The 13,731-nt window shown below is 42.7% G+C and overlaps 1 protein-coding gene across 12 annotated transcripts in view; it reads right to left on the reverse strand.

Annotated features, from left to right (window-relative positions):
• ZFHX3 (zinc finger homeobox 3) overlaps positions 1-12,622 on the reverse strand; it is a 257,142-nt gene extending 244,520 nt beyond the window's left edge. For 7 of the 12 annotated variants that reach the window (XM_083626161.1, XM_083626177.1, XM_083626160.1 and 4 more), the window contains exons 1-2: positions 10,231-10,784; positions 2,037-2,148 (exon numbers count right to left, since the gene is read on the reverse strand). The gene's annotated coding sequence lies outside the window, so the exon portion shown is untranslated. Of the gene's footprint in view, positions 1-2,036; positions 2,149-4,498; positions 4,607-10,230; positions 10,785-11,062 lie in introns of those variants that run through there. The other 5 variants (XM_083626178.1, XM_083626170.1, XM_083626174.1 and 2 more) reach the window with 4 other exon arrangements.
• Positions 12,623-13,731: the final 1,109 nt, after the last annotated feature.

Consider the following 13,731-nt stretch of genomic DNA (forward strand, 5'->3'; position numbering starts at 1 on the left):
ATACATGCACACGAAAGCTCATACCAAGAACTAACTTAGTTGGTCTTTAAGGTGCTACTGGAAGGAAAAAAATTTTTTTGTTTTGACTATGGCAGACCAACACGGCTACCTATCTGTAACTAGAATAAGATCAAACATATTTACTTATTTATTTGTTAAATTGGTATCCTGTATTTCCACCAATTGCTGCTTAAGGTGACCTGCATAGTCCATCATCGATGGCCAGAAGTCAGCTGGTATAGAAATATATGACTTGACAGAAACAGAGAGTATGCACTGTTAGATAAATCTACTTTCCACAATTGGTCAACACAAAATTTATAAATGATCCCTCTAAAATGATCTCTTTATAGCATAGTTGTGAAAAGAATGACATTAAATATGCACCAAAGCCGAGACTGCATCTCATTTATCTCAACTGCAGTATGGACACTGGTATGGATTCACTGAGTGTTGTTGGATGTGCATTTATCACACCAAAAGCCACATCTTTTTATTTGCTTTTTCTTCTGTCTTTCATTACCTTGACGTATCACGCAGTTGAATTTGGTTTCATGAAAATCTGAATATTTATGACTGGATGAGACAATTATTTGCATTGGTTAGGAGAGTTTGAAATGTTTGCCCATCTGGTTTTCAACATTCTTCTGCCATTAGTAATCACAGTTAATGATCTTCATTTTGAAATCTGAAAGGGCAATTGCATCCTGTTGATCCTGTTAGATCACGATGTGTTTGTAATTTGTCTGGGGGAACTAGTATGAGTTGGAGGAGCTATTCTAGCAAACTACCACACATTTCTGTCAGGAAAATCAAATAGGATTATGTTGAATAACTGTTCATCTCCTCCCATTCCCATCCAAGTGTTTCTACCTGGTCCCCCCACCCTGTTCCATACAAGAAGAAGAAGAAGAAGAGTTTTGGATTTGATATACCGCTTTATCACTACCTGGAGGAGTCTCAAAGTGGCTAACATTTTCCTTTCCCTTCCTCCTTCCTCCCCCACAACAAACACTCTGTGAGGTGAGTGGGGCTGAGAGACTTCAGAGAAGTGTGACTAGCCCAAGGTCACCCAGCAGCTGCATGTGGAGGAGCGGAGACACGAACCCGGTTCCCCAGATTATGAGTCTACCGCTCCTAACCACTACACCACACTGGCTCTCACCACACAAGGGACTAGATGAAACCTTGGAGAAATTCTGGAGTGCAGTGTCACTTATTTATGTAATCACATCAAGTGCTACATGTTTTTCATCTCACTCAGGCTATGCAGTACTGTTGCCTCCCCAGTTTGGTTATGGTGGATATCAGATGCAAGATACTTGGAGTTGAACCCAGACAAGTTTGAAGTTGTGATGGTTGGCACAAATCTTGTGACTTGGAAGGGAATAGTCTTAAGAACGCTTGTGCTCCTACTCACCACATTCTAAAAACAAACATTATTTTCAAAAACTGTCAACTGTAATTTGTCCTATAATCATTTTAAAAAGAGGTTTGTTCCCTTCATCAACAATAGTTTGATTTCCTTTGTTTCAAACTAGCATCTTCTATGTACCATTTCCCACAATTTCTGAACTAATCTAATCTAAATGGGATTTTTGTGATCTGCTATTCAGCTTTGAAGCAATCCCATTTTTGCTCCATTCACCCTGCACACCCAACATAGATGGCTTTAAGCCCTTCTGTTTAACAGCACTGAATGCTTCTGAAACTGAAACTGTATCTAGGAGTCCAGGATTCAAAAGCTACCAGATGTTTGTTTCAGAAATTACTCTGTCTTCTAAGAAGGCTACACATTTTGCCTTTGCTTAGCACCATGAACATTCCAGAGGCCAAAGAAACCTGTGCTTGAAAACCACATAGATGTTCCTCCTGTGCAAGTCAATACATTTATGAAGGTAGCAATCCAAAATAGGTTTTTTAGAATGCTTAGGCAGCAGTCTTTTGCACACTTACTTGTAAGGCCAAATGATCTCAGTGAGACTTACTTTCAAGTATATATGCACAGGATTACAGTTAGTGTACATAAATCTTACCTCAACAAGCCATTGAGACAAAGCTGTGGCAACAGCATGGCACTGCTCAGTTGAGGAGAGGAACTCTTCTTACCCCTTTTTGAAGGTGGTGGAAGTTCTTCCCTTTCATCACCTGTACAAATAAAAAGGAGATCAGTGACATTATTCTGAATAATTGGAATTTGCCATGAATTAGCATTACCCTGATATCCCTTGGTGCTAGTGTCGGTCATCTTCCACCCTGAATACTCCTTGACCTTTACTTGGGTGGTTTTCTTTAGTCTTTCTGTTTTTCTTTATTTGGTTTTTCCAGCATCTGCCTAAGAGGCAGTGCTTTTTTTCTTCCTAAAAAAATGTTTAGGGGTACTCTCATTTTCCTACTCATATTGAAATACTGCCCCTCAATGAGGCCAAACTTTGATTCACAAAATGTTTAGGGGTATGCGTACCCCTGCGTACCCCCAGAAAAAAGCACTGCTGAGAGGTATTAATATTAACAAAAATAGCTTCCAGATGGGTAGATGTAGCCTGTAGCTTTAGCAGGAAAATCAACAAAAAGTATTTTTGTTATAGTATAATAATATAATTTGTTAGGTTTTTAAAGTTTATTTTTATTAGTTTTCAAGAATCACAATTTAATAATATATCCAACTAAAGGCAGGGCATAGAAAAACTAAGCATATTAAATAATAACACCCAATCTAAGATCATGATATTCATATTTCTCTAGATGGAATAGGAAGAGAAACCTAAGCCTGAAACCAAACTTGCTAGTTTTCAAGGTGTCACAAGATTCTTCATCAATTTTACAAAAACAGCTTTTCTTTTTTCTGATTTTGAACACATAACTACTTAATTTGTAATCCTTTCCAGTAGTTTCTTTTTAAATCTCCCTTCCTTTCATATTATGTGCACTGCAGCAAAGTTATCCATGTATATAACAGGTATAATACATCTGGCTATATGGAAATTCAATTTTTTCCCCCCCAAAATTAAGCAGATCCTCCAAATGCAAATAACAGCTAGATTATCACAAGAGACAGAAGTGTGCATGCACTATAAACAGGTCAGGGTATGACATACGAAGTCCACAATGGGCCAAGGACAATATTTTAACATCAAAATGTTAAAGATGTTAACAGTGATTCAGGGGTTTAAGAAGACCCAAAGACTGTGTACTGGCATAGCAATTGGCAGTGGATTATTACTTCCAGTTGTCAGTTACTACAGTATTCCTCTGAATATCAGTTGCTGGGAGTCACAGATGGGGAGACCGCTGATAACCTCAGGTTCTGCTTGCAGGCTTCCCACAGGTATCTGGTTGGCCAGTGTGAAGAAGGATGCTCGACCTGATAGCACTTTGGCCCAGTCTAGCACGGTTCCTCCTATGTTCTTATGCCTTGGGGCTATAAAGCTGAAGAGAGGTGCACTCTAATGTCTGCCACCAGCTAGGAAACCAAGGACGGTTAGGGAGTTGCCTCTCAAGAAGAACATCATGGCAAGGGGTAGATCAGCAAGATCCTATTTATCAACCAGTGACAGAGCAGCTGATCCAGTAACTGCTTTCACCTTCTAATTATTTAATATTTTTACAGTGATTAGAAAAATTTAAAATGCTTTATAAGTATTATTTGCATTTCCCCCCTTGTATCTCATTATGATCCTGTTACTTTTCTCTGTGCTGGCTACCTATCACCTGCTTCATCAGCTTACAGCTATCAATCCCTTATAGTTTTCCAAATAAAACTACAAGGGGTATGTGCAGCCAGGGGTGCCATCTTGAATAAAATATGTAGAGGGGGGTAAGCCCTGCCCCACATAATCAATCGCCTGATGACGTGCACCCACACTATTTGAATGGAAATGCCCATCACCTTTGATGGGGAACCTGGCCCCTTCAGATATTTTATGGGGGAGGGGGGCAAAGGGACATCAGCTCCTAGGAGTTGGCTCCTATGTGTGCAGCTAACCCTGGATTTTTGATGCAGTTATCAAGGCAAGGCAACAAAAAAGTGGTATAGGAAAGAGGCAGGAAGTAGCATGAAGACATGACTGAAAGACAAAGCTGAAGCAGGAAGGGACAGTAGCTTCACTAATGGGGAGCCTGCTTGACCGGGGAAATCAGGTCCTTTCCCATTTCCCTAAAAGTCAGTGGAATGGCATTCTTTTCACTGACCTGCATGGAGGAAGGGAAAATTGCCACCTTGAGGAAGGAGAGAATAAATCTCAATGCACCTCAGACCCCTGCTAAAGACTAGTTTCTGGATCAGTTTCAGTCCTTCCAGTTATGAACCCACACCTTTCTGTTCCTTATCCTTTCCACTCAAAAGCTCCTCTGCTTTCAGTCTGTTAAACTTCCTCACCATGATGCTCTACTGTATATGGATGGAACAAGTTCCCCCTCTTTATATGCCAAGTCACTTTTCACTCTTCCGTCAGCAAAGTCACACATTTTCTGCTCTCTTTGCTACTAGGCTACCCACCTCTGCCTCTTCTATCTCTTTCTCCCTCATCCAGCCACTTGTCCTTCTTCCCCATGAAATGGGAAAGGCAGCCAAGAAGAGGAGCTCTGGAATCTTCATGTTGCAAAAATGCTGGCAAAGAGCAACTGCTATGGAAGCTTCTGTTGCCAATATTCCAATCTGCTTCTTCAAGGCTGCAACATGTCTCCCTGTTAAGTCAATCTGCACCCACAGGGAGTGGATTTTCCATTCACTCCTTTGCTCCCTTGATCTCTCCATTCAGACACAAGATGATCCCACAAGAGGCCCATCTGCAGCCTTATAAAACAAAAAAGTGTAGGTTGCAGAATGAGCAAAAATCTCTCCTCCAGGCTCCACCCCACAGCAGTTATGAGGCTTTCAGACCCAGCTGTTCCTGATAAGTCAGAAGCTATCTTCCCATGTTATGATGAACACACAAGAGGAGAAACAGGATTTCACCCACTGTCTTCCTCAATTCCACCTCTTAAACATGCCCCTAATATCTGAAAGAGATGGTGCACATACAAACTGCATGTGTGATCAGGAACACTGACTTTTTCAAGGTTCATGACTGAACAGACATAACTACACGGTGCCAAATGCATGTAGGAGTGAAGCAAGGGCAGCAGCCACATTCTTGCCCCTCTTTCTATTAATGTTTATTGTAACATACAGGGCCGTCTTAAGCATATCTGGCACCATGGTGCAAAGCTCCTTCCCGCCCCCCGCCCCAGTTTCCCAGAGTTGTCCACCTTTTTTTAGGGAGGACGGCGCTGCCGGCAGGGCTGGAGGAGGTGGGCAGCGGCTGGAGGGCGGCTCCTCTGGCGGAGAAGAGGTGGAGGCTGGACACAGTGCCTCCCAGCTCAGCTGGCAGCTTCGTGCCGCGGTGGCCATGACAGACGGAGGCTCCGGGTGCGGCATGGCAGAGGTGGGCGAGGGCAGCGAGCTGATGCCGGGAGGCACCGCATCCAGCCTCTGCCTCTTCCCTGGCGCCTTCCAGAACTTGGCGCCATGGCGCCCTGCACCACTAGCCTCTATGAGTAAGACGCCCCTGGTAACATATTAATAGGGTTCTGGTTGTGACATAGCCTTTAGTACTCTGTGCAAAACTGACATCGTATCATCACCTGACCAATGTTTAATTACAAATTATTGTATCCCAAGAGAACCTGGGAAATTATAAGTCTATGATTTGAGTCCATGTTGGCTATCACTTACACCAAACATGCAGGTTCACCCTGTGATAGGCTGTAAGGAGAGCTGGAATGTGTCTACCTGATGCTAGAAACAGAGCCTCCTTCAACCTGCTCCATATATTTGTATGCAGTACAGCAGCTACAAAGACATCCTTGTATGCTTCTGATCCTTATACCACAAGCATACTAGAGTTATGAGCCTGGCCTATAAAATCACATGGTGGTTTTAAGAAATTAAATTATTTCTTTATGTTATATTGAAAGTTACCATGGCCCCAGAGAGGCTAGAAAATGTGTTTATTTACAATTGGAAGCTAAGAGAAGCTGGGACTTTCCAAAAAGCACCAAGGAGGATTGAACAAGTCTTCAACAAAAACATAAGCAATAGAAGCTGCAGAGAAGCACCTGGGCTCTGTGCCAGCAAAAGGCATCTGCAACATACAACTGATGTACTCTATGGTGGGCTAGTCCAATAAAATATGCACAACTTTTAAGAGTCAAACATTTCCTTGTTTTAGCTTTGCATGCTGCAGTAAGGCGTGTGGAAGAAAATCTTGAAAAACTGGCAATAGCCTCGCTATCCATGTCCATTTCCCTTGCTTCACATTATAAGGCTTGAAGTAATCTATTTTTTGTGTATCCATTTTGCAATTTCAGCTCACATCTCTCCATAATGATAATTCCACCCCCAGGCACAAGAATCCAGAACTACCTTTACACTGAATGCACAATTCACACAATACAGTTGTTGTTTTTTATTTTTTGCTGTTCTCAGAGGATGGGACAACTTAAACAGCAAACCCTGACCACATCCTTAAACCCAATCCAGTTCCTTCAGGATAACTCAGCTGTGTGCAGGCCCAAGATGAGAGTCATGGAAATATTTAGCCATCTTAAAATATTCTAAACATTTGTACTCCACCTTGCGAAACAGAATCTTCACAAGGCAGCTTACAACCAGATTTTAAAACACAGCACAACAGTAATCTAACTAGAACTAAATGCAACCTACACAATGAGAACCAAGACTGCAGCAGAGGGAAGCAAAACCCTCAGCAGAGAAGACATGATGAATAGATAGATGCAGACCACAGAGTGTGTGGGTACCAGCAACATCCTATGAATGGCAAGAAAGGGAGGGGACAGCATGGCCACAGAAGAACCCCACTGGTACTCAACTCCTAGGATAACTCTTTGCAAACTGACAAGCAGCCAACCCCTCTTCATCCTTCCAGCTGTCCTGCATGTGAGACTGTCTAGGAGGCCACACTGAAAAGCCACGGCATCTGCCTTTGTCTTGCTGCATGCCCACATACTGAGGAGCCTGTTTGTGTCTAATCACAATTAGCACCATGCCCAATTCCATGCCCTGTGCTAATTCAAGAGGAAGAGCATGTCATTCCCTGCCAAGAATTACAGCTAATCGCCAAAGGCTCTGTGGTACGCCTGCTTTGCCTTTCATTAGGCTTTTGTTTCTAATGGCAAAGCTGGTGGTCTCCTTTTTGCTAGAAATCACCGTGGCATCACTGAAAAATGCCAGCACCATCTCAGATTGCCTAAGGACAAATGTAGTGCCTGTGAGTGATAGCAAATTCCCCACCACCGCTTAACACACAACAACAATAACAACAACAACAACAACACACACACACACAATATGCTCAACAGTCAACTCAGGGGTTCTGCCAAAATGTTCATATTACAGTCCTGCAGCCCAAATGTAATGTGAAACTGGCAGCTGCATTAAAGTCTCAGGAAAGTGCAACACAAGAATCAACTCTGTCCCTATATTTGCCCCTTTGAATTTGTTTGTACAGTATTGTTGTTGTTGTTTAGTCGTTTAGTCGTGTCCGACTCTTCATGACCCCATGGACCAGAGCACGCCAGGCACTTCTGTCTTCCACTGCCTCCTGCAGTTTGGTCAGACTCATGTTTGTAGCTTCGAAGACACTATCCAACCATTGTACAGTATAGTTAAGAGCAAAAATTCAGAATAAATACTTCTGACAAAATAGAACACATTATAAATATACAAAAGGAGGGCAATGCAAATGAAACAGCCCATGCTCTTTGAATGACCCTTGAGGCCAGACACACACATACACCCCGCCAAGCAGTACAAAGACTGTTCCACTCATGAATTCTCAGTGCAGAAGAGTGGCCACTGGAGGGAGGGAGAGTCCTCCAACTACTCACATCTCCCATTAGGCCTAGGTATGGTAAGGAAGGACCTCCTCCACGTTGTTCTGTAATTGGAGCAATCCAGCACTGAGAGACACATTTGTCTGCCATAACTCACTAGGTCAGCTAATCTACTTTTTAAAATACCGTAGCTTTTTGGATGCACATTATGAAATACAGAGCCTGTGGTCATAACTCGAATAATGCCAAATATTTCAGAATGAAGATTCTTAAAAGTGTGCAAAAAGACCATCATAGCACTGGCAAAGTGAGTGCCACAAGTGATAGGGTCCTTCTGAATTTGCTCTGCACTAAAGAAACCCAATCTTGCAATAACTCCAGGAAACGTTGTGGAAGAGCAAATTAGATTGCTAAGGACATCACCCAAGTGTTATAAAAAGCTAGGATAAATGTGTTGTTCATTTATTTACATAATAGTAGTTTACTGCTAATTTTTTATGATGATGATAATTCATAATGTATTAGTAAATGTGCAATCGTACAACTGTTTGTTTGTTTGTTTTAATAAGTGGCATCTGTACAACACTTAACTTGTTTCCTGCTCAAACTTGAAATCCTTTCAAAACAGTGACACCCCCTTTTGCGAAAGATACAAAAAGTTTGAAAAGTAGCAAGTTCATCTTGGCTAAAACTGCTCCCCCAACACACACTCCACAAAACCTGGGAATCTGGCTAACTGCTTCGCCTCCACCCCTTGCTCATTCTGTGATGTCTGAACTAAGTATGAAATAAGAATGCAGCAGATTCAAGCCAACTGCAAATCCAATAGGGGGAGGGTAGTGGTGATGAAGAATGCACCACAGCCCCTTGGGATAACATGGTGATTTTAAACTCCTGGCTTTTCTTCCATTTGGCTGTATCATTTATATTCCCTGACCCAGCAAAAGCAGTTGGTTCTGCAGTCTGATTAAAGGAACTGGGCATTTGATCTGTAATTGTTTTTCAATGGCTGTATCTTCTTCTGTGTTATTGCTTTACACGGCTTGCCTTTGTACAATATTGAAAATCAATAAAAGTACAAAAATGTATTTTTTTCCCTCCTCTTAAAAGTGAAACAATCTTGTTAAGATTCTGCTGCAGACACTTTGCAATGGTAGTACCCCCTTTTTAAAATAGCACTTCAAGGAGCAAGCCTGGCAATCCCAGACAGTATGGAAACAGCCATGGCACAAATGCCCTTAGTCATGGCATTCAATCCAATCTGAGAACAGTCTTTGGACTGAAGCCTGTCATGGCTCAGGGCTCAACCACACTTCCACTTGCCCCAGGCCTAGAAAGCATTGGTCCGAAGGGTTTTCTACTTGACCTGCGCCTTCTAGGCATGGGTCCAATCAGTTTTGGTTGGCCCATTGCTTTCCCCAGGAAAGCCTGCTCTTTACCGCTGAATCGGTACAAGTGGAAGTGTGGCAGGACCAATGGAAGTGTGCATAGGATACATCAACTAGCTAAATCCAAGGTAGGTATCTGAGAGGCTCATCTCCCTACTATGTTCATGGCATTCCCAATGTCATTGCCAGCCACTTGCGGGAAAGCCAAAGTGTTTCAAGGTTTTAGAGACCTGAGGCCAAGAACTGCTGCAGCTTGGTGCCACAGCCCCCCAACTGTACTTACAGTATTTAAGAAGGGCCAGCACTTGTTTGCTCATAGGGTGTTTTGACTGCAAATATGTGCGTACTGTTGGAAGCTAATATGACAACTGCTCCTATCTGAATGGCCAAATACTGTTTCGATAGAGAAGTTTCAGTACAACTTTCTAGAAACCATCAACATGCTTTGAGACCAAAACTAGTGCTTTTGCTCAAAATGCAGGAATTTCCAATGAATATTATTCTGAACATTTTAAATTTTCACTTCCTTTTTTGTTTAAGTAGAGAATTGAAGTGCAAAAGTCACCTCCCTCAGCTACATAATTTGCTCAGCTAAATTTGCTGCAAGCGTCACCAATGGCAGATTAAAAATATATATATAAATATGACAAGCAAACAAGAAGCCCAAACCCAAATTCAGTGGTTGGCTCCTCAGTTTCCTTGATAACTAGACCATCTACACTTCTCTCATCTGGCTTTAAGGGAACACGGGAAAGGGAATTTGGATTGTTTTCCTGTTCCCTCCCTATCCCCTTTTAATTGTCTATTATATTATAAACCTGAGAATATGGTCTAGGCTGTTTTCTTAATATCTGTACAGTGCCTTAATACCAGGGCAGGAAAGGGGGAGCAGTGCTGAAAGGAGTATCAATGGGGTGCCAATTTGATGGGGTCCTCAATTCCTATAAATGTGAAACCAAATGCTTCCTGGTGCTAAAAAGGCACCCCTTCCTCTTCCACTACTTACCACTTGTAGGCTTCAGCACCCACTTGCTCACCCAGCTTCCTGGAGGCCTGGCACATTGTGGGGCCTAGCTGGAAGCTGAGAGTGGCCAGCCGCCTCCTCATCCTGCTGCTATTGTTGCTGATGGAAGGTTCCAGAATAGCCAAACAGCTGCCTATCCTTGCTTTGGTCCCTTGAGGCCCTTAGAGGGTGTCCTTCAGGGGGCAGAGTCCCTTCATGGAACAAGGCACCAAGAGTCATTAATCAAGAATAAAAAACCCCACAAGTCCTGTTTCCTCAGAACTGAACAGAATAATTACCAAGTTGGTGTGGGGTGATGTGAGAGAGCGGCCATATTTCCCATCTGCTTAAGCAGCCTGAGGGAGGGACTCGAGGAGGAGGAAGGGTTAATGCGTACTATGGCAGGTGCCACTATTCTGTGTTAAGCCAAGCAGCCCAGAAGTTGGAGCCAGGCTGGAGCCAAGATAGCTGGCTCCCCAGCCTGGCCCACCAAGAGAACTGCCTCAGGAGGACAGAGAACTTCTCCCTCCTCAGAGAGCAGCTCTTGGACCTTGAAGGGGGAGGGAGCCTCTATTGGCTCTTCTCCTTCAACCCTCCTTCCCATTGGCTCCCTGGTATGTCTGTTTCAGATAAGAGGTGGCCCACTTACCTGGGCCTTGTTAGTTTGATTTACCCCTCCCTTGCTTGAATTCCTCAAATCCCAGCAGCCTTTTACAACAGCCTGACACAGATAACATGGCTGCAGTTATTTTATTCCTTTGATAAAGGTAAAGAGCAGCAAATCTGTATCTTTAATAACAAGGAAAGAAAGAAATGGCTTCTGCCTTATTCCTACTACTTCTCCTTGCTTTGAGCCAAACAGTCTCTTCTATCCTTCCTCCATGGTTTCTGCAGTTGGTGTGTACAGAGTTGTGTCTGGCCAAAGGCATTGTGTGTGTGTGTGTGTGTGTGTGTGTGTGTGTGTGTGTAGTTTTCTGAAATATTTAGGGATTTTTTAAATTTAAAAAAGTGTGGTCATTTGCAGTACCTAAATAAGAGAGAGCCCAATGGACAGTAGAGAAATAAATGAATGCCTACTAATACCAGGCCCCATCTTTCAAAATTTGAGGCAAAAGAGATATGAAATTGCCCTTTTAGCTAGGAATTAATTTAGCGGGGGATGTGTAACCTTACAATAGCTTTAATCTGGGTATATCTCAGAGAGATTTTTAAAGCTTACTTTGTCTACTAGGCCTGCAGGCTGAGCCAATCCGTGTTTACAGTACTTGGAATGAGTAATGAGAACAATGAGACTTGCTCCCAAGTGTGCACTGGATTGCAACTTTACTGCACAATTTGGGCCCTGAGTCTTCCTCCCACCCCACCTAACCATCCCAATTCACACTGTTATTTCCTAAGGATTTCTCACAAGATCCAGACATTCCCTTATAAAGTGAAACAACTGAGACTGTTGGTAAGCTTCAAATCTGTCACTCAGCCAGGAAGCTTGCTGAGTTGATCCTGAGTCACTCACCACATCTTAGCCTAACCTACTTCACCAGGTTGTTGTGAGGGTAATATTATGTGGTGGGAGCCAACTACCACCCTAAGCTCACTGAAGTCGGTTAAAAAATGTAATAAACAATAACTGGGTTTCTCCAAAGCTTTCTTACTATAGGAATAAACATATAGGCCTCCCTTACAAGCCTGTTGTAAGGATTATTGCGACACTTTGAGCACTTAAGAGGAAAGCACTGTATAAAATCTGTCTGATTATATATTTTTATTTTAGTCAGGGAAAGATTTGTTGTTTATTCCTAAAACATTATTTTATTTATAATATGGTTTTAAATTATTATCTCGTTTACTTCATTGCTTAGAACTTCTTATAAATTTAATGCAGGACGGGCAGAAGTCCAATAAAGATAGATGAGTATTGCAGTTCCCCTTCTATCTTCCTCATTTGTTTTACTTAGATAGCAAAGACTGAAGCTCTGTCCCTCCTACTGACAGAAAAACTGAGAGATAAAAGGGGATTTAAATGCCTAGCAAGTCAATTGATTTGGGTGTTCCCAGCCACTATCCAGCTGCTGGGAATATAAATAGAGCTAAAGGACTAGAAAATGATAAATTGCTACATTTCATTTGCTATATTTTTCTGGTAAGAATTTTTTTTTTAGGGCTGTTTTCCAATTTCTGAGCCAAATCTCTCCTTTGGGTGCTCTAAAAGTGAGCTAAGCTTTGCTACTTAGGAGAGGAGCCCCTCCCCGCATCTGCATCTGAAGGCTCCCATAATTTGGCTCAGTCATGGGCTCTCCATGGGGTGGGGGTAAGTGTGTAGGCACAAAGAAAGGTCCCAAGAACCAAGATTACACTTTAAGGGCTTATTGGGGGTGCATGTGTGTGTGTGGAGAGAGAGAGATTCTGAAAAGAACACTCGGTTTTCACATGGATTGTTTAGAATTTCTGATGAAACTGCAGAAATGTCAATGCAGAGTAGGAACAGCCAATCAGAAAGCAGCTCTTTGACCTTTGCCCTTCTCTTCCTCAGCAGGACTGCTATTATCTTCAAGGGGGGAGAGCCCTCCTTGCCTCTTGTTATACCTTTTTTATGATCTAGGATTCTGAAGATAATAATGACTCCATGTTACATAAAACAGATACATTAATGTCACCAAGTCCCAAAAGTATGGAATCAACCCAACTCCTTCAGAAAGACTGGGGGGAGGGGAGTGATAGAAATTCAGAGAGCAGAGCCTTAATAAGGCCGAAAGAAGAGAGGTGCTGCCTTAGACCGCTTTTTCCTTCCTATTTGAAATGGGATATTTAAAGGGCCCTTTGGCTAAAGGAGATCAGAGTCTTGGCAAGATAACTGAGTATGACTGAATGCGCTGCCATCAAAGTGAACAAATCAAATGTGTGATTTTGATTCGTGCTGTAGAGTGTTAGCCTATTACACTCACTTGCTACAGCCCCAGCTGCTAATGGGGGAGAGGGGGAGGACATACCCAGGCACCCATCTTTCATCTGGGGGATGCTTCTCCCCAGGCTTGGCTCTTTGGTGACACGGCTTGTTTGGCCTCAGTAGAGTGTAGATTGTGATCCAGCCCTCCCCACACTAGAAACCCATTGGCTTCTCATTTGTTGGATGTCTGTATCCTGGTTTCTGGGGTCACAAGTAGAAGAGAATATATGTTGTGGCAGCAAATCCCACTAATTTTTTTACATGAGGAGCTAGTGCTGCCTCTTGATACTGGCTGAGATAGAGAGCCTGATCGACCAGCAGTGTATTTTCCAATGTATCCTGCCATGCTACATCTTGAGAGGACAAAGGAAACAAGAAGCAGTCTTTGTGGTACTCCTGCATAAGGCCTCTTCCAGAGCCTGGAGATGACGTGTTCCTCTTGCCTTGTTTTTATGTACAAGTGTCTAAGAAGGAGCCCCCACCCGAAAGGCTCTTTTCCAACATAAATTCTGCTTAAGGGTCCTCCCTTTTCTATCTTAATTCAGTTATACTAAGCAGGT

Source organism: Podarcis filfolensis, assembly GCF_964270895.1.
Source record: "Podarcis filfolensis genome assembly, chromosome: 8".
NCBI lineage: Eukaryota > Metazoa > Chordata > Lepidosauria > Squamata > Lacertidae > Podarcis > Podarcis filfolensis.